Source organism: Phaethon aethereus (genome assembly GCF_964289735.1).
Source record: "Phaethon aethereus genome assembly, chromosome: 1".
NCBI classification, from domain to species: domain Eukaryota; kingdom Metazoa; phylum Chordata; class Aves; order Phaethontiformes; family Phaethontidae; genus Phaethon; species Phaethon aethereus.
Genome location: NC_138575.1, coordinates 26,279,944 through 26,301,340, shown reverse-complemented (window position 1 = coordinate 26,301,340; position 21,397 = coordinate 26,279,944). Strand labels below are relative to the sequence as shown.

At 39.2% G+C, this 21,397-nt stretch overlaps 1 protein-coding gene across 1 annotated transcript in view; it reads left to right on the top strand.

Annotated features, from left to right (window-relative positions):
* Positions 1-21,397, top strand: part of PTPRZ1 (protein tyrosine phosphatase receptor type Z1) — a gene marked incomplete at its 3' end in the record, with an annotated part of 143,023 nt that overhangs the window by 21,330 nt on the left and 100,296 nt on the right. The gene's annotated exons all lie outside the window — the stretch shown is intronic.

Below are 21,397 nucleotides of genomic sequence, written 5' to 3'. Positions count from 1 at the left end.
TTCGCAAATAGTTGACATCAAACTAGCAAATATGCACTAGTCAGAGAATACAGGATATAATTTCTCCATATTAATACTCTAATCTCTCTTTCATTGCATACCTTCATAAGAGGCAGAAGTAATACTGATAGGATTTCCATTATTTACTCAAAAAACCCCAGTCATTGCACTTACCTGGCATTCAGCGTAGATAAGATCTTCCTTCACCCTTAGTCTAATCATGACAAAATTAATAATGACAAGCCTTGAGAAAGTAAGCGCGTGACAATTAATAATGAAGTGGTTTAGATATGAAGGAGTTTGCTTTGCTGATGATGACAGGAATCAGCCTATGAATCAGCGGTATAAGAGGAGTATGCTGAGAAAAGACAACCATAAAGACAAAGGTAAATTATGAAATCCAAATGAGACCCTGGGGACTAGGAAGATAATGACAGGTAAATCAAATCTGAGATGTGGGCTGAGGCACAAACGTATAGGTGAAAAGGGGAGCTTCAATTTTATACAAGAAAAAGGGAATGTGGGATCAATGATCTGCGTGCTATATGCAACCTCAGAGAGCAATTCATCCATCATTCAGCCCATTGCTGGCAGCTTGCTTTCCCTGGGGAGTTAATTTGATGGCAACAGCCTGCCCTCAGCTGTCATTTTTACCAGGGCTGAGCAGCTTACACCCATCACACCGGGCTTATCGCGCTTGCCTGACACCATGCATGCACACAAATGGGTGTCTGCCTACTCTGGGGTACAGGTAGCTACTAAGAGCAGGCCAGAGCAATTAATTTGTCCATTAAAAAACTCTTGGTCTGCTCCCAAGATGACCCTAGGCAAAAGGACCTGACTTCTTTGATGACTGCAACCATCTTTCATTGCCTGTGTGATGAACCTGAACACATGAACCTGCCCTGGCAGCAGATGAAGTTATGATGGCCTTTGTATGGCAAGGTGTATGAAAACAGATTAAATAGAGCAATTAAAACATTAGAAATCTGGAAAGAAGTGGATATGGAACGATGGCTGGCAGGAAGGTTAAGTGGACAACTTAAAGTTGGCAAAAACTAGATGAAAACATTCAAGCCATAAAATAAAGCAAAAACAAAAGGAAAAATTAGGAATGAAAGGAAGGAGAGAAGGGAGAAAAGAAACTAAAAGACAACAGAATGAAGGTTTGGGTCCTGTTTCGGATTAACAAAGAACTTCTTCCAGAAGACTTTTTTTTCTTTTTTCTCAAAGTTCTGGTTTTGTTTTTACTTTAAGCTCCACACACACGCCGTAGTTTTAATTCCCTTTCTTCTCAAAATAGAGATGAAACATTTCTGTTCTGTTTTGCAAAGATGTGATGACTTCATTTTGATCTTCAGCCCAGGAGTAAGTCTTACCAGTAAAGAAATAAAAATGGCCAGGTACACACTCCATGGTGTTTTCCACATTGACCTCAAAAGTGAATGGGTTCAGGTATTTCTGAAAAGCCGTGGTCCCCTGAGAACTTCATAATCCTACGCTCTCCTAATGAAAGCCAAGATACATTTATCTGAAACTTGGAATTTACAGTAGAAGGCTCGACCTTTATTAGTTTTTTTTTTCTAACCTCAGCTGTAAGATGTGTAGGGGATTCATGCTGCCACGGCTCCTTTCCTCTATTGTGCCTCAGAGTACAAGAGAGGGGCGAGTTAATGCTGATCCATAGATTCTAACCATTCAGGGATCAAATATCTTGTTAGAACTTTTCTGATGTAGGCTTTGATACAGTTACCTATTTCTTGTGGAATTCAATTACCTATAATACGTGCCTCATGAGAGCTTTCAAAAGGCACCATTCGCACAGATCATGGCCAGCACACCACCAAGGGGTATGCCTTACTCCTTCTCCAAAGAGAGCACTTGCTCCATGCTCACTTCCATACGTCATACTCTTAGGGTGGAAAAGAAAATGTTTGATTTCTCATTTTCTTCTCTTATTCTGCTTTGGTATATTTGTGCAGAAACCTGTGGTTTGGAAATAGGCAGTATTCTTCATCATAGATTATATATAACTTCAAATAATCAATGCTTTTAGCTTGGAAAATTTGTATTTCCCGTAAATGAAACAGTCTATAATTTATATATTGCTTTTTCATAGCAAGGCTATTTCTTTTTTATGGAGAGACTTACTTTGATGAAAGTCCCTTGAAGCTGATGGTAAAATTGAAGTAACAAGTTAATGATACGGAGTACCAGAGAATATTGCTTGAATGCTGAACTGCAGAAAGCTATGTGGATATATGAAATATATTTGTTCTTAGTGGTAGGTATTTATGGACTGCAGAAAGACTTTTCCAGTTTCTTCTCCCAACTGTCATCTATTCTGTGCATGCCCTTGGACAAAGATCACTTAGAAACTCAGGATTTGTGGCTTTTTCAGATGAATGTCAGGATGCTTGATTTCTTCCCAGATTCATGTTAAGAGCAGAATTTAAGGTATAGCCTCAAGATTAGCTTTGAAATCCCAGATGGAGGTCACTACATATATGTATGCATGATTATTGATGTCAGCTTAAGGATTTTTACTTACTATAATTCTCTCACACACAGAATAAATGGTTGAATAATTTACTTAGTATAATCAATGCCTCTTACTAAATTGTCTATTTCTTTTTACAAAGAAATGTATTTTATTGTTTTGAAATAATTGTTAAACCCTGTATTGGAATGAGCATGTTATTTAAAGCATAAGGGGTACTTTGCTTTAAAGGATACTGGGGCAAGGGAAAAGTTTCTTCCAGTTCATTTGTGGAAATTTTGTTCCAGACTATTTGAATTGAGGGCATTTTAGGTAATGTTATGAGTTTTTTGTACTCTCAGGTAACACCTGAGCTTAATGTTCTCAGCAAAATCAGTGGCAAAACTTCCTGTTCCCTTAATGGATCCACAGTTTCTCATGGAGAGGCTTGGGTGCGTAAAGGAGACAAGAAGGAGCTTTGTGGTTAGAATTGTTACCTGGTAGTCTGACTTAAAAATAACTCACAGCTTGTCAGAGAAACTAGCAATTAACTCTGAACTCTGTAAAATTTCTATCCTTAAATATAAAAGAAATCTGTTCAATTTGTAATTAACTTTATAGGCTATAAAAATAGGCTCCAGGTAAAGAAAAAAATAGAATTCCTTTCATTAGAAACCACAAGTTTTGATAGATGGAAATGGCTTTACTATGAAAATGTTGGTCAACTTAAAACCTCATTGTGATTCCGTTAGGAAAAAAACCCAAATATATAAATCCTACTGGAAATTCCTTCAACATGTACGCAACAGAGTTACAGGAAGGGTTTTGCAGGAGCAGAAGCTGCTGAGAAAGGTTTGGAAGCCAGCAGAGGGAGGGTTTTGTGGGTGGAAGACACGATGTCGGTTAGCCCTTAATGAGTTGAGAATGGTGGAAGACTAAAGATTAGATGGCAATAAGCTCAGAAATACAAGCCGAGGCATTTGGGACGGGCTGTGCATCCCTTGGTGCCTTTGGAGTAAGAGACTATTCAAGTAAGACACTGACCTTCATGCTTTAACATACCCTTCACCAAAAGGACCGATCTGGACCTAACTGGACCGATCCACATTCCTCAGAAAGATCTGGGTTTTTTCTTCAAGAAGCATTTTGTAACAGCAAGGTGTATTGCTGCTTTTCAGGGAAACATTTTTAAAAGAATTCATGTCATTTAGGTGCACAATATCCAGTAGGAGCACTTGAATTTGGAAGACTGGAATCTCCCAAGCTCTTTTTTAAAATTAATTCCTAATAATGTTACGTAAACATAGTTGTAATAAATCAAATATCTGGGAGACCCTGTCCTGGCCTCTCCTCAGTCGAAGTCCTTTAATGCGAAATTACAGTGACGTCTTCTGGACCAAAACTGATTTCAGTGAAATTTTTTAAACAAAAGTTATAAGAATGGGTCTGAGGGGAGTAGAAGTACCCTCCTTACGTTCGCAGGAGTCTGGTTATAGCAAAAATGCCTGTCATTTTTAAAAAGGTCAGCAAAGCCAAACTGCACTGAGGACACCTTGTTGGTCAAGTGAAGATACTATATCTTCATTTTGTTTTATGTGTGACAGGTGCACTGCTGTCTCTTGCAGAGTAATTTTTTGACATAAAAAGCTCACTATTACAACATAACAAGGTAGCATTTTTATTGTACTTAAAGTATTTCCAAACTGTCTTCCTTTTGCAGCAAATCAGTCTAAGGTAGGATAGTGATTATTTATTTTAAAAGACCATTTAAAACAGTTACCTAAAATATTTTCTTCCTTACTGTTTAACTAATTTGCAGGTTTTTATGGTAAACTATATTTTAGGAGGCAAAAATATGTGTTGTTTGAAAGTTTCATCACAATATTCATGCCAATGAAAGCTTGGCTGCCTGTTTTCTCTGCAGACTTATGTAAATTTCTGGGGACCTTGTGTGAATGGAAGGAGTCTGAATTTGTGTCCATGGTAATCTGTTCAGTGTGTAGAGGAAGTTACAATGGCATTAACCCATGAAAAGGATCAGTTGTTTTCATGGAAAGCAGTCAAGACATGCTTTGAATTCAGATAGTCGACTTAATCAGAGCTGGGCATCGTTTTTCAAGGGTTTCTCTTTGAAAGAGCTTAATGCTGGTCACCTGCCACAGTCAAAATACATCATTTATCTGTAAAGGGGCATAAAAATTTAACAGTTTGCTGAAGAATGGGTACATCCCTGATATAAAGGGAAAAAAAAAAATCCTGCAGTTATTTACAACCTCTACTTGGGCAACTGGAAACATGAAAATGCCATAGTTGTCCTGGCTCATTACCTGCCTTCTGCCACTGGGAGCTGAGTGAATTCATGCGGTGCTTCTTTAGGGCTGGAAACCCAGCAGCACCGGTCCTCATCGCCTCTCTGGGTGCGGTGGGCATGCTGCCTGAGCAGGGGTGGCCAACACACCTGAGAGGCAAGACACAGAGGGGCTGGAGCAAACGTGGTGATCCAGTCTTATATCTTTATAGGACTTAACAAGAACTCAGGTCTAGTCCCCCACCTCATCTTGCTTTTCCTCAGACATAAATGGTTCCACTGGTACAGCTGCTGTTGTAAGAAGAAAGTGATAGAGACTATGTACCCCTTTACCGGAAGACATTATATGTAGCAGCCTCATTTGGGTTTTTCTCCTGCATTTAAATTAAATTACAGTACAAGGAAGAGTAGCATTAGGCAACCTGTGTTTATTTGGCTGTTCAGCAGAGATGTAATTTGCAAGAGTAAATAATAACTGTCTCAGCTTCATCTGTTTCAGCTAGTGAAAGTAAAAGATCCTTCTGCTCCATATCTTAATTAATTTGCTACAGGATATTTCCACAGTTTAATGGTAGGCTTGTATTAGGGATGGCTTGCTTTTGGTGATGATGTCAAGGTTAAAAATAATAAATACAATTAATGTAAGAAAATAAAAAGTTCAGTGTCTATAATTTATGTAAGTTTTTTTACGGTATCTGTCTAGTGCTACTTGAACATGTTATACCAATGTTCGATAAATGAATTTGCCATATTGCTGCCTGAAACTGCATTTAGAGAGCATTGTAACTATATTTCCTGGCCTTCCTTGAAAACGGCATTACCCAACAGCTTTCCAGTGGGAAGAGGCAGGTCTTTCAATGCAGAGCTCTGAATTAACACAGCAAGAACAGCCGGTACTTGCCGCTAATCCAATTTAAGAGCTGTAAGTTCCCGGAATTATTTTCATAAGAGCTACTGTGCCCTGTGCGTGTTCACCAGTGGAGATGTTTGGACATTAAAACTGTGATAGCAAACATGGTGACTGCTCAAGGCATAAGGGAAAAGACCGTTGGTGGATGATCACAGTGTAAGCAACATCATCCATCAAGATGAAGAACAGTTAGATAAGTACTGTAATGGCTGGCATTTTTACTGGACATTTAAATTGTCTTCCTCCATGGGAGCAGACAACAGCAGCAAGGATTTTCTTACAAGTTGCAATAAAAAATAAGAGAATAGACAGAAGTCGACTGTTTAGCAATATCTCTTGCCTTTATGGGAGGCACATGGGTCAATGGACAAATTGGGCTGTTCTTCTGGTTCTCCAGGTCAGGCACAGTTAGGTAAAGCAGAATGTCTAGAAACTATCCGGAGGAAAAAAGCAATACTAATAACAGCAGTAGTCACCTAAATAAACCTTTGCAGAGTAATCAGGTTTTGCAGGTGAACTGTACAGTGAGGAATCACAGAATTGTGCCATTTGAAAATACCATTGCCCGCAAATTTATAGAAGGTGTATTATGTAGTGTTGGCTACGCCAAAATCTGCGCTATCCCGTTTTCCTACAAGGGGAGTGAAAGGCAGTACTGTCTAAAAACAGCATTTGCTATTTGAACATGGTGGATATTGCAACACAAAAGTAAAAGTCACATGATCCCCAGTTCTGTAAGGAAGCTACAACTGGTGGATCTGTGATTTTTCCATTTATTAGGTAATATCAATTTACAGTCATGTTTTGCTGTCCCTGGTGAAATTTCAGACTGTTAAGGGAGGCATTGCTAAAAAGCATCTAGGGACACATTACCCTGAATCTAAGCAAGGGAAGAGTCAGTCCTATCACTTGCTCCAGCCAACTTCTCGAAGTTAACTTTGTTGCTTACCTGGGTGCAAGTACAGTGTCTGTTACAGAACAGTAGGTGATGTTTATTTTAAGTTTTAATAGTAGCTGCATTTCATCTAGGCCAAGTACTACCACTGCTTCGAATGCTGTGGATCATTCATGTGTAGTATGCAAATACTACAGGAAGGAGTCGTAGGAGAGCAGCAGAGTTCCACACATAAAAGCAGGAATAGCCATGTTGGGCCATACCTGGATTCAGTACTGTTTGATGGAGGCCAGTGCAGATGCTTCAGAATAATAGCTGTGAAATCCCACAGTAGTGATAGACTAGTGATATATAGTGATATACACAGAAGTGAGACACTTCCCCAGTCTTTTCTCACACATCTCATCTATGCCAGATGCCTTTCTAAATGTATTGTGATAGCTCCAACTCCAAATACTCTTGATATCTTTATAGCTATTTCAATCTTCATTTAGCTGTTAGCCTCAGCAGTTTCCTGCAGTGATAATTGCCTAGATGTGAAAAAAGTGTATCCTTTCACTGGTTTTCTTACTTTCAGCCTTCTCATTAATGCCCCCAGGTGTTCTTGATCTTCTAGAGAGAAGGAGAACAAAAGTTCTCAGTCATCATCTTGGCAACATTCATTATTCTTTATATTTGTTTTCTTCCCAAAATAAGCATTCTTAACATTTTTCATCTCCCTTTATTTGGAACTTTTCCATGATCGCGTTCATCAGTGTTCCCTCTCACCCATGTTATTGTGCTTAATTGTTTTTGAGAAGGCAAAACCAGCACAGAATGCCGTTTTCCAGGTGAAGCCACACTGATGGTTTGTGTTAAGGGGCAATAATGTTCTTTCTTCACCATTACTGACATAAATTATTTCCAAATTTCTGCTTGGTCTCCAGCTGAATGAAGAATTTGATTTATCTGTCCAGGGATGCCCTGGTCTCTTCTTCCAGATGATACAATTAATTGAACTCAACAAAATAAAAGTACTTTAGTTTTTCTCAATGCTTTTTTTTCAATTATTTTTGCTGCTACATCTGTCAAAGCTGAACATCATTTGGTGTTGTTGCACATTTACCTTGTTTGTTACGGCTCTCTGAACTTCCTTGAAACCATAGACCTACCCAATCTAAATAACTGAAACATCAGTGCATCACAATGTTTTGACATATCCTCTTGAATCCTTTAATTTAACCGTTTCCCTTTCTGGAAAATCAGTAGACATTTTGAAGGCTTCTAAAAAGTGGCATTTCTATCGAAACTTGTGTTTTTTATTTGCTAAAGGTTGGTGTCAGTATACTGATTTGGCACCCTTGCTGTCCCTTGAATGACAATTCAAATTACGTTGCAGTCATCACTCTTTAATGGCTCATCTGCTGTTCTCTAGGTGACCTGTCTGCTGTGCATGTTATACGAATTTCTCAAGAAAGGCCTCTGCTTATTTGTGTTCAAGAGCTACTTTTCAGATTTGCAGCTGCATTGTTTCTCTAAGCTTTGTCCTGTTGGGACATTTGGCCATTTTACAAATGACAATTGAAATCTTACTGGTTTGTTACGTTGTGCTGATTGTTTCATCCTGCTACCCTGTAGGAATTCAATTCGCTTTTCTTTGCTAGACTCTGTGGTATAGGTGTGTTTTTATATATAAATTATTAGGGGTCAGAGTTCGTTCTGGTGTAGAGTTAGCTGTATGTTCTTCTCCTCTCAGGAGTTTTTATTTTCCCCAAGGTGTTCTCCAGGGCCTAGAAGTTTAAACCCTCCTTGCTCACTCAGGAAAGGGAGTTTTAGCACCCTGTACATTTGGTCTGTTTGGGCCTGCACCCTTAATTGGGAGCATTTATAAGAAAACAGGCAGTGAGAGAGCTTCTCCTAAGTCTATATGTAAACTTCCAGGTCATCCCCTATTCATAGCTCTGCATTACTAGGCGTTACGTGTAAGTCAGGCTTCCTCCCTAGCACAATGCCAGAAGCCTCTAAATGGCTCTAGTACAAAGCGTCCTAATTATGTGCCCAAAGAATATTCACAGAAGACACTCTGAATCCAGCCTATTGAAGTTTTTCCCCATACCATAAAACCTTTATTTAAATATTCATAAGAGAGGAGGAGACAGGCAGACACACTTCACAGGCTGCTAGTTAATGCCTTTAGAGGGTTTTAGTGCTCTACACCTAGACCAAGGGCAGGTGTCTCTTTATCAAGGGCTTTGAGGATTTTGAGAGCCTGCAATGGGAGTTCAGTGTTAAAATCCCTTTCTAGAACTAATTCTTCAACACTTAAGAGCCCAAACCCCTTAATTCTGTTGGGAGTTGAGATCCAAACCAGCAAAGAGTTTAGGCAGGTGAATTCCCAATGTGGGAATGACTTTATCAGTCCTGGTGTAAGCTCACAAGTCACTTTAGGTGCTTTGAAACCTACTTAGAAGATTTAAGCATGCTCAAACCATTAACTCGCTATACATTTTTAGATAATATTTTCCCCTGATTCTGGTTGCCGTTAATTGACAGAGCAATTCATTACTTTATTAATTGGCAATAAAAATAATTTAATCTTGGTAGATGAGTCATTGCAATTAACTGAAAACAAATTTAATAGCTAGGTACGTTGTATTTAATTTCTTCATGTTGCAGTGTTTAGTTTGTTGTAAAAATTTGCCTATGAATCATAATGACTTTCTCAGGCTTCCTGATTTTTATTTCAAAGATTTAATTTCTTACTGCTAGAAAGTCACAGTCAATTTGCAGTTGGTTATTGAGTGCTGACAGCTGACTGACACAATATATGAACTTTCAGTTGTATTGAACTAATCTGAACCTAGGAGGATTGCTGCAATGAGATTCTCAGTTCAAACTGTGTTACACACTCAGTGTAGGATTGCAAGTAACAAGAGGTCAGAACCTCCATTTTGTGGTTCAGTGCACAAATTAAGGCTTTTCATGGAGTACCACCGCCACCTGAGACCTGGGAAAAGGCTTTTTACTGCCTTAGTGAAAGGTTGGATTATACGGGGAAATGGTTATTGCAGTAAGGTGAAATTTCATGTTTACAATGATTGATTAAACCATGTATCTGTCATCGCATGGGGCTATTATTTCCACATTTTGGGTCAAACCTTCTTCAACTAGGTTTATGTCTGCTGACAGAATTCAACAGGGATTAGAACTGAAAGAATATCAACTATCAAAACAGTGTTGTGTTTCTTTTTTTTTTAGAAATCACAAAGCTGTATTCTGTCTCCTATTACTGTTACATAAAATGTGCATAAATTAGACATTAAGAGGATGAGTGGGCAAGGAATATATGTCTATACAGTGGTTTTGTGTTCTGTCTGCATTCATATGGGCCTTATATGCCTTAGCTTCCCAGGCAGATTTACCTCCCCCCTCCAAGATGAAGAGCGTCTTCAAAATATCTGGTCAAAACCTAGGAGTCTCCACTTCCAAATATTATTAGTACCTGAATTACAAAATTGTCTGTGTAGTTCTAGTTTTGTGGGTGATGTGGGACAGGGCTAGGATGGGACTCCAGTTTCCTCTCATGGTATTCTCTTAGACATCCATAAAGCATGAGACAGAATTTGACTTCAAAACTATATCAAATGGTAGATACAGTATAGATAACGAGGTACTGAAGAGAATAAAAAATGAAGTCAAGAAAGGAAATGTTAATAAAATAGATTTTAAATTGGCATGACCTTATTTTCTTTGATATCTCCTTTTTTTTTTTTAAATCTGACCAAGAAAAAGAATCAAGTAGTCAAGTGTTAATATTCGTGTGGTTAGCTACAATAAACAATCACCTCCAGGAGCAATCAGTACACCTTTTTGTTTTCTGAAGTCTGTTGAGTAAAAATATAGTTCTCTAGAATAATATGCCACAGCTGTGTATGTTTGATGAAGCAGAGGACCAGATACTGACCATGTGCTTTTCAAAACAAGAGTAAAACATGCTGGCTAGCAAGAGCCGAGTGAACACTAGTGCCTGGATTGTATGAAAATACAGCTGCGGTGTGGCACTCTACTTACATGGTGCAGGAGCTGTCAAAGCATGGAGGAAAGCCCAGACCATCCACTTCCCTGTGGAGGCACCGTTCTTCCATAAATCCTACAAAACCCAGCATTAAATCTGGATTCCTTAAGAAATTTCAAGATACTCCCTTTTTTTGGTACACTCTTATTTTTACATGACTTCTTTTCCCAAAGAAATCATAGGAAACTAAAATTATGTCATTTGATCTGTTCATACTGACTTACAAATTTTTGAAATCAACTTCAGAATTGCTGGAGCAAAATGATGAGTTATCCCACCAAAAGCAGAGACCTCACTAATTAAACTTGGGGCTGTGTGTCCTTGGTAGCTGTAAGTTCTGGATAAGGGTTTTGGAAACCCCAGCCCCATCCAACAGCACTAGTCCCCCAACAAACAGCCAACCCCGTTCCACTGCCACCACCTCTGAGCAAAGCTCAAAGATCTGGGAAAAACTCTGGTTGAGAGCACTGGAATTTTTTTCTGGATTTATGTGACTTGTGCCTCTTTTTCCAACCATTTGTGGTTTTAGGTTGTGCTGTAAGGGTTAAATTCCATATACATTCCAAATATGTCAGGGTGAAATCTCTGTTAGTATTAAACTGTAGAGTCAACAGTTATGGTTTGGCCTGTTCAACAGTGAGTTTTCCAAAGGCTTTTGTAATTTTAAACAGCAGGCGTCAGACTGAAAATTGAAACTTAGGTAGAAGACTGACACCCAAATCCAAAGTTACTCAAGTCCTGAAAATACTGAGAGTTTCCTGACTTAACAAGATGCCCCAGTTCTTAACCTGAAAGTCTCCCAAATGCTTAAAATCCTGCTTTAGAATTTGCTGAGAATTTCTCAGTATGGATAGTGTGGAGCAGCTTAGAGCCTATTTCATGTCTAAAATCTGCTTCTAATTTAAAGAATGAGTCATCCTTCAGGCACCCTTTCAAAATTAAACCTTGTCAGAACATGTTAAAACACACATTTGTAGTGTTAAGGTATATGTAAGCTATTACTGACACTAATTCTCCTTTTCACTACATCCTGTTGGCTTGAAACCTCCATGGACATGAGGAGACAGGTTTGCTTGCTTTCTCTGCCTGGGGAGATGTGAATCTACGTGGCAATTGCTCCTGAAGAGCACCCAAAAGGCAGATACAAGCTATCTGCAGGAACAGGAGGGAGAGTACTGCCCTGTGATCCTGGTGAAGGGAACGTGAGTGAAGTGGGAGAAAACACTGGTTTAGTCCTGCAGTCAGAGAAGCTGTAGGGAAGGAGGGAGCATTTTGGTTCCTCACCTTAGTGTACTTTGAAATACAGCATCATGAATTAATTTAAAACTAATTGCAATTATTCTGATTATTTTATCTCCCTTATGCCATTATATTAATAATTCTGCTGTATTCTAATAAAAATAAAATTATTTTTTAAAAAAGAAACAAACCCATACATTGTCTTTGCTTTGCCTTTGGTTTGTGTCTTTAGCGTGCCACTGTTTGTCATGTTTTTCTCTGTTGTTTCTAGCAATCATGAGACACTTAGTTTTCTTTTCCAAATGATATGTTTATGTAATCAGTTGCAATAAGGAAATCGCTAAAGGAAAAGAGTAAACATGAGATTTATAACATGATACAATCATAAGAAATTGCAATATGTATGTGAATATATTTATATACCCCTTTTTGACATATCCTTATAGATATACATATATCCAGACATACCTATGCACGTATACAATATAATTGTTTGTTGGGATTTGTCAAAAAAAAAGTTAGGTTCTACACTTGTTTCCAAGTTTTTTATTGTATTGTTTGCATTATGTTCATAGATTTTTTTATCAGACACATTTTTATAGATGGGCAGCTGATATCGGGTGTCCATGATGAGCTTTGCAATTTTTCAGTCTTGATGTTGTGAGTGTAAAACTTCCTCAAGAGACCTTCAAAACCCAACTGGATGAGTTCCTGCCTTGGCAGGGATTTGGACCAGATGATCTTCAGAGGTCCCTTCCAACCCCTACCATTCTGTGAAGAGAGTAGAATGTTTTTGGTATGATTTTATAAAAGGTATGTGGCCTAATCCCAAGATTTATATGAATACTTATACAAAAATCATCCAGGGCAACCTCTCTCTTCCCCTTTGTTATTGAAAATTTCACCAAGACATTTCAAGTAAATACCTCCCTGAAGCAAAAGAAGATATTGCTATCTAAAGAGCCACTTTTCTGAAAACTTACTGTAACATGACTGGAGGGATAACGGTTGAGTAGAATTTGCAATTCCAGCATCAAATAACTGGGAAAGGAAAATATTTAATGATTAAAACCTTCCTCCTTTAGAGAATATATTTCTCTCAATATCCCCCCCCACCAACACCTTCATAGTTTGTTCATTAGGGTCTACAGATGATTTTAAGTATTGAAATTGTTCACAAAAGAGGAAGTTTCTAACAGCTTTACTTCACAGCCCCTACTATGCTAAAAAGCATTTATTTCAGTAAATGTTCCTTTGAGATGACTTGAGTAAGGTCTACTCTCAAGAGTTTTAGAAAGATATTACCAAAGCTGTAGAGCTTTACTGATCTGTAGATGTTAGTATTAACAGGCAGAGAGGCATTGGAGAAACATAGTAAAGATTTTTAAAAACCTTTCCAAAAGCCAGTTAAATATGAAGATTTTGAATACAGGACTTAAATTTGTCTTATTTTTCATTGCACTTCTGAAATGTCTATTGCAATGTTTCTTGTTTGTTGGAAAGGGGCTTGTAAATGTTTTTACACTTAGGTGCTAAATATAAGAGGTAAAGTACATATTCTTCATTCCTAATTATATTTATTACAGTTATTGAGACACAATTTTGCTAGAAATCAGAATCTAAAAGTTTGTGGAATACCCAGAACGTTGAAGAGGATCATGCAAATAAAATAAAGTTAACATTACTACTTATGTTTAAACAAAATCCAGTTCTGTTCAACTCTATCTCTTTCCTACTTCTCTGGTACTTCTAACGGAGATGTAAATTCATTTTGAAACCAAATGCCTATAGTTTCATTGACTTGATTGAATTTTTGTTTGTTTATGTCTGATCTGGATTAACTTTTTATTTATATGATTCCATGAGTCTACATGTGTTGCATTAAAAGACTGTCTGGGTATGGCAAAAGGAATCTGGGTAGCATCAGAGTTATATAAAAGTGTGTCCTAGGAATCACTTCTTGATACCTTGATATTTTTTGAATAACAGTTCCAATTTCTATCATAAACACCAGTTTCCCTCACTTCATACATGGAAGAATAGTGTAACATCTTTGGGGAGACTAGAGTCCTCTTAAGTCCCTTCTGGTTTTGGTTTTGGACACCTAAAATCCATTTAATATCTTCAGCAGCAAGCCAGTCATCTGGGTTACCTAGTTCTGTAAGTTCTTAAATTATTGCGGTATCTTTGTGTTTACCCCAAGAGCTTCACAGGCACCTAATTTCACTCACCTGTGCATGTTCAGAAGTATCCATTCTGGAAAGATAAACACCACTTTCCCTCCTAAAAATTGTACTGTCAGCTTCGTTTCAGTGAGCAGCCACTTGAATGCTATATTGGTTACCAGAGAAACCTTAAAACTTACTATGCTTACCATGCCAATGCTTCAACTAATGGCTAATGGCTGTGTAGGAAGCTGAAGTCTATCAGACCATATTGCTCCATCTTCAGATGGTGTCTATGTGCACAAGGACACAAATGGAAGGAATCACAGAATCATTTAGGTTGGAAAAGACGTTTAAGATCGAGTCCAACTGTAAACCTAACACTGCCAAATCCACACCAAACCATGTCCCTAAGCACCATGTCTACACGTCTTTTAAATACCTCCAGAGGTGGCGACTCAGCCACTTCCCTGGGCAGCCTGTTCGAATCATTAATAACCCTTTTGGTGAAGAATTTTTTCCTAATATCCAATCTAAACCTCCCCTAGCACAACTGGAGGCCATTTCCTCTTGTCCTGTCACTTGTCACTTGGGAGAAGAGACCAACACCCCCTCTCGCTACAACCTCCTTTCAGGGAGTTGTAGAGAGCGATAAGGTCTCCCCTCAACTTCCTCTTCTCCAGACTGAACAACCCCAGTTCCCTCAGCTGCTCCTTGTAAGACTTGTGCTCCAGACCCTACATCAGCTTCATTGCCCTTCCCTGGACACGCTGCAGCACCTCAATGTCCTTCTTGTAGTGAGGGGCCCAAAACTGAACACAGTGTTCAAAGTGCGGCCTCACCAGTGCTGAGTACAGAGGCACAATCACTTCCCTGCTCCTGCTGGCCACACTATTTCTGATACAGGCCAGGATGCTGTTGGCCTTCTTGGCCACCTGGGCACACTGCTGGCTCATGTTCAGCCAGCTGTCATCCAGCACCCCCAGGTCGTTTTTGCCAGGCAGCTCTCCAGCCACTCCTCCCCAAGCCTGTAGCGTTGCATGGGGTTGTTGTGAGCCAAGTGCGGGACCCGGCACTTGACCTGGTTGAAGGAGACATCTCACATTTCCTATTATTTTACCTGTAGTCAGAGTGAAAGTGGAAGCAGGTAACTTAAGCAGATTGGATCATACCCCATGGTATCCTGAGATCCCTCCCACTTCCCACTCACTGCTTAAGAATTTCAGGGGCCCTGCAAACCCCAGGTATGTAAAATTCCAATGGGGTAGAATGTATATTGGTCCAACTGGCGTCCTTGTTGCTTTTGCATATATAAATGCACTGGAAAATTGTGATTAAATGTTATTTATAAACTGTCCTGGTTTCAGCCAGGATAGAGTTAATTTTCTTCACAGAAGCTAGTGTGAGACTGTGTTTTGGATTTGGGATGAGAAAATGTTGATAACGTGCTGATGTGTTGGGTTGTTGCTGAGCAGTCAAGGACAGTCCACCTCCTCGTGCTGGGCTGCCAGCAAGAAGGCTGGGGGTGCACGGGGAGCTGGGAGGGGACACAGCCGGGACAGCTGACCTAGGCTGGCCAAAGGGATATTCCATACCATATGGCGTCATGCTTGGTATATAAAGCTGGGACGAAGAAGAAGGAAGGGGTGGAGGGACGTTCGGAGTGATGGTGTCTGTCTTCCCAAGAAACCATTATGCATGATGGAGCCCTGCTTCCCTGGAGATGGCTGAACCTCTGCCTGCCCATGGGGAGTGGTGAATGGATTCCTTGTTTTGCTTTACCTATTAAACTGTCTTTATCTCAAACCATGAATTTCCTCACTTTTACTGTTCCAGTTCTCTCCTCCGTCCCACCGTGGGGGAGTGAGCAAGAGGATGCATGGTTCTTAGTTGCCAGCTGGGGCTAAACCATGACAAAACCTTAGCTGATACCATAGGGATTATCCTTTTAATTCATGGCAGAAGTCACTGTAAAGTTGTGACAGGTTAAGTAAGCAGAACGCCTATTAATACCCTTGTGCTTAATGATAACTGCTTTGAAATGAAACCAATCAATATTTTCTTATTTTTTGTTTTGTTTAAACACAGTTTGTGTTAGTAAATACACACGACAATTGTCAAATTTTGGCGTTTGTTTTGGCTTTATATTTAGTGCAGGGAAAATCTCACTTTTTCAGTCTGTATTGGAATGAACAGCCTACACTCAAGCATAATGAAGGGAACTGACTCTCTATATAGATACCTGAACATGTACTGTTGCCTAAAATAAGCCTACGCAGAAGGAACTGTGGGTAAAAAAAAGATTTTTAAATTTCTCTAAGGCTGTGAGAATTCTCAGACCCATCTTGACAAAAGATTTAGACAATTCAACTTTCAGGGAGAAAGAATATATGAAATTGTAGAGGTGGGCTATTAAAGCGTTTTGGTGATTTTAAGGATTTTACAGATGCCATCACAAAATTAAATAAAACTGTAAGAGAAAGACCTTACTCAGGCAAATGTAGATCATTCTCTCGAAGGGATTTATAGATAGCTCCTGTCAGTTAGGACTTCAAGACTGTTAGCAGGTTGTGCTCTGAATCTTTTCATTTCCTCCATCAGTATAAATCAAGAATTATTTCACTTGAGGCAATGAAGCTACACCATCATAAGATGGGTGAAAAGTATAGAAGTGGGTCCTGTGACCTTCCTGTCAATGGAAGGAGCTAGAATAAGGAAAAGACAATTGTTGAAGAACTCCATTTATCATCAGAGGTGATTTTGCACAGTTTTACCTGTGTTTACAGCTCTGTGTTTATTTTCAGAAGTAAAACCTGCATAATAAAAGTATTTCTGATCTACTTAACTCTATTCTTTTCATATTTGAAAAGCACTGAGCATCTATTTTGCTAATCACATGTAGCTTCCTTTTTGTAAATGTATTATTATGCCAGTTTTACAGTTTGTCTTCCTCTCTTTGACTTCTTTGCAGCAACTTTGTTGGGTGTCCCACTTCTTAGCCACTAGCCATGTACAGATTTCTTTCAGCTACTCTGTATAACCGTTGTTCTTATAGCCATTGTTCTCATCGTACCATTTCACTTTGTTCTAGAAGTCCTAATTCTTCTCCAGTGAAGAGATTTGTGTCTTAATCAAAAAATATGACTCTCAAAATTTTTGACAATATATAAAAGTGCTGATGAAGGGTAGAGATAGTAGATCAAGTACGGCATAAAGTCTGAGCTACCTCACTGTATTTAAATGAGCAGCATCCAAGACATTCACATTTAGACATAAATTGGTGCATGTCGGTAGCTGTCAGTGGAGTTGGGTCAGTTTGTGTGGTGGAAAACCTACACCTGAGTAACTAGTCCTTTTTCCTTCCAAACAGTTTGCCCAGTGTCTGGTCAAGCACAATATGTTTTTGAATACAAATTTTAAAACCGCACTGCTAGTTGAAGCCACTTGTCTGATAACTTGTCTCCAATGATAACCTATAGCAAACGCCTTGACAAGTGCATTAAAATAGGGAAAATATGCAATGATAATTTCCCAGTATAATCCTCCCAGTTTCCTTGGTGGACTTAGTGAGCCAAAAGTGGTGTCGCTGTGTTGAAGAGGTGTTTTAGAATTTCTCCTTCCCAGATTTTTCAAATCTTTTCCAAACCCTTGGAAGCTTCTGGTGTTCACAGCTTCCAGTTTCTGCAGTGCCAGTAATACAAGTGTACATAGCAGAGGTCTCATGAGACATAATTTGTTTAAAATGAGAAATTTTGTATTTCTCAGAGAGAAAATTATCACATATTTTCAGTGATTGCTCACATCCTTGCTGGCATCCCAAGAGTTCCTGTGCTCTTCCTTGGCCTAAGAACCACAGGTCAAATTCTGCTTACGTAAATTGAAATTCCCATTGGTTTTAATACCAATACAGCCATGACTGTAATGCGTTGCCATTATCCACTTATACTAGATGAATGCTTATGACTTTAGAGTCTATCCTATTCACTCCCTAATTAGATTTTGGGACGGGGGGAAAAGTGTTGAGTGAGATGTGACTTCCCAGGACCAAACCGTGTTGGCAATCTGAATGCATAGTTAAGAGTGCCTACACCCCTACTGTACACGCAGAACATCAGTGCCTCTGTAGAAAATCTCACAAATGTAGACACAACCTGTTACCTAAATGTGTCCCAATTCCCACAAATAAGTCATTCTGATGTCAGAATCTTGTAAATGCTGGGTCCGCGGGAGGTGCAGCTCACAAGTCCAGGCTAAGCGGAGGCAAAACCGAAAGGAGGTTGTCCTTTTGTCCTCTTGAGTCTGGCCGCTGATATCTCTTGATGCCACTGTGGCAAAAAGGACAGGCATAAAGGGCTGGTAAAATTACAGCAGCCTGGTATAAAATACAGTGCCAGATTACTCCTGAGCTTGTATCTTGCACAGGAAAGCAGCGTGTTGAATGCAACATCCCCAAACATACTTTCTGTCTGGGGCACTGTCCTCAGAATACCCTTTTTACCAAAGCTTAGCAGAGGGGTCTCTGGTGGATACTTGGGGCTTGTTGCCTCAGCATCTCTGAGAGCTCACATTGTCCCCAGCCAAATTCAGAGGTTTAAGGTCCCATTTCCACTTCTCTGACTCATTACCCTGGCACAGAGTGCTAAATAGAGAGGGTCTCCCTCACAGACATTTCTTTCTGTTAATCTTTAAAGCTATTCATTTTTTACTTTTACATACCAATAAATACACATTGAGGAACTGAATGTTTCATTCACAGCAGTAAATCAAAAGCAACTCGTCTGAGGCCAGTGAGTGCAAAAGGAATACCAGACTCATGTCAGGAGGAAGAAAACTTGGTTATTTATACTTTTTAAAAAGGAAAAAGTACCTACAAGATCTTGTTACGCCCAGCACTATGCTTTAGCCAGAAACCCATCTTCTCTGTTTGCCCCTGTGACTGAACACGAGACAAGGTCAGCCACAAATCAGTCGGCCCCGCTACCCCTCACGAGCAGGGGAGCATTTGCCACCATTATTCCTGACTCTAGGGGCTTCGGGCACTGGGGTGTGCACTGTTCGGACAGAATATGAAGAGAAACAAGTCTCACAGCCTCAGACAGAAAACCTTGGCTTTGAAGGAAGGTAGAAAAAAGGAACAAAATTCATTTAATGGTATCTTGCATGTCTTGTTGACAGGCATAGAAAGGTAACCATAAAACTGTTTAAAACATGATCCTGCAACTGAGCTGCCTTGTTCTATGAATAAATCAAAAATGTGTGGAAACGTGTTCAACAGCTTCCTGGAAGCAGATAAGAACATTAAGGATTTTTTGCTTCATAAAGCAGCACCTCAACCAGTAAAATTCAGATTATTTGGGCACTGGCTGGTGATGTCAGTCAGTGTCACATGAGTCATGCTGTCAAGCTAATCAAGCTCAAGTATCAGTATCGTAGATTTACGTATAAAACCACAAATTTGACATCAGTTTTGCCTTTTGTGAAGATGTTCTCATTATTACTATATTCATTTAAATTAAATGTAAGGAATTTAAATACACTATTTAAACAAAAGTACCAGCTGTTATATACCATGAGCAAAAGGGATGTCGATTCATTAATTCAAAATAAAATAAGTAAATAAAACTGAAAGTACAATAATTTCCTTCCAGCTGGTCTCTACCCTGTTAGCTGTTCAGCACTGACAGTTGACGCAGCAACACTTTCTGGGGTGCACGGTCGCGTTTTGCCACGGCAGTTTGCACAAGTAGCTCGAGGGATGAATTGCTGCGTTCACTCATCCCCATGCGCTCACACGCCGCTTTGCTCTGACACCCGTCCTGGCTATGATTCTTCAGTCGCTCCCTTCCCCAAATGTAATTTTCTTTCCTTCCCCAATTTTGCCACACACTCATGGTGGAAAGAGGCAAGACCAAAGCCACTGACAGCCCCTGCCGATGTGAGGAGGAGGCGCAGGGCCGTGAGCGCGCTGTGAAGGGGCTGTGGGAGCACAATAGGTGAATAGCAGAGGAAAGAAGGTGTGTGAACTCCTGCCGTCTCCTGGCATTTACAAAGACTTCGCGTAAGATTTACTGGGTCTATAAGTGTGTAATGCACCAGAAAAGTGAACCTTGCCCCTTTTTTTTCTTGTTCATTGAAGCTATCGCTCCTTGTCCATCAGACCTCCATGTGGAATTTAAGAAGTGGTGGGACGCTCTCACGCCCAAACCCTGCTTCGTTAGCATATGAATGCTCAACTGATTGTTTGAAGTTACAATTAGGAGGACAATGGATAAAGGAGGAGACTGGAGACAGCAACTAACACCTGTGAATCAGAATTTAAACAGCTTTCTTTTACATAATTAATTAAAGACGCAGGCACAATGCACATTGACTTGAAAATGTGGTCCAAACACAATGCTGGTGCATGTAAATCCCTTTTCAGTGCCGTTACTTACATGTAAGGTTTGATCTTTTTGTAAAAAATCTTAGTCATGAGTGAATGTTGCAAAGTGTTGCAAGGGTGGTTTTTTGGCAGGGAGGGGGAAAGGGAAGAGAAGAACATTAAGGGCAATAGCAATTTCATGGAGGAGGTGAAGTCCTGATGAAGTTGTTAAAACGCATGGACTTCAGATAGGTAGCAGAAAATGATTGTAATACACAGAACATTTCTAACCTGACAAATAGCAATTTTGATTTAACATCCTGTAATCAGTACTACATACTTTTCTGCATTAAAGAAAAAGAAATGCATGCTATGAAACTGCTTCATTAAATTGTATTTATTGCAGAATGTGAGCAGAATTCTATGGCACTTCCTCAAGGAAGCAATCCATACGTGTGCTCCACGTGTTTATATGCAATTATTTCTTAAATAGGTTATATTGTGTTTCTCTAGAACAGTATTTAATGAAGCTAGTTAACATTATGACTCTCAAAATGACAGTCTCAGAAAACCTGTATTTGCAATTTGCATATATTAATAAGTATTGGGGGTATAGTCTATTTGCACACATCAGTAGTGTTGCTAGAGTTGTACTGGCTTAAAAGGATAACAGTGAAGGTTATTCAGTAGTCAGAATAAATCATTGGGTATTTATACAATTAGATATTTCTCTCTAGAGAAATACAATGTCGTTAAAAAGTATCTAATATCTAACCTTTTCTCTCCATAAAGTTTATGGAGATACAAGTAACTTCACATACTTCATCTATAATTTTGCTGATGATATTACACAGTGAAATGACATTTTAGAATATTTTTTTCACTATCTTTAAACAGTATCAGTAGTACAAAGTTAAAGAAACTCTCTAAAGTCCTCATCACACTGAAGTGAAATCGTAACTTGCATTGACTTCCAAGTAATCTAG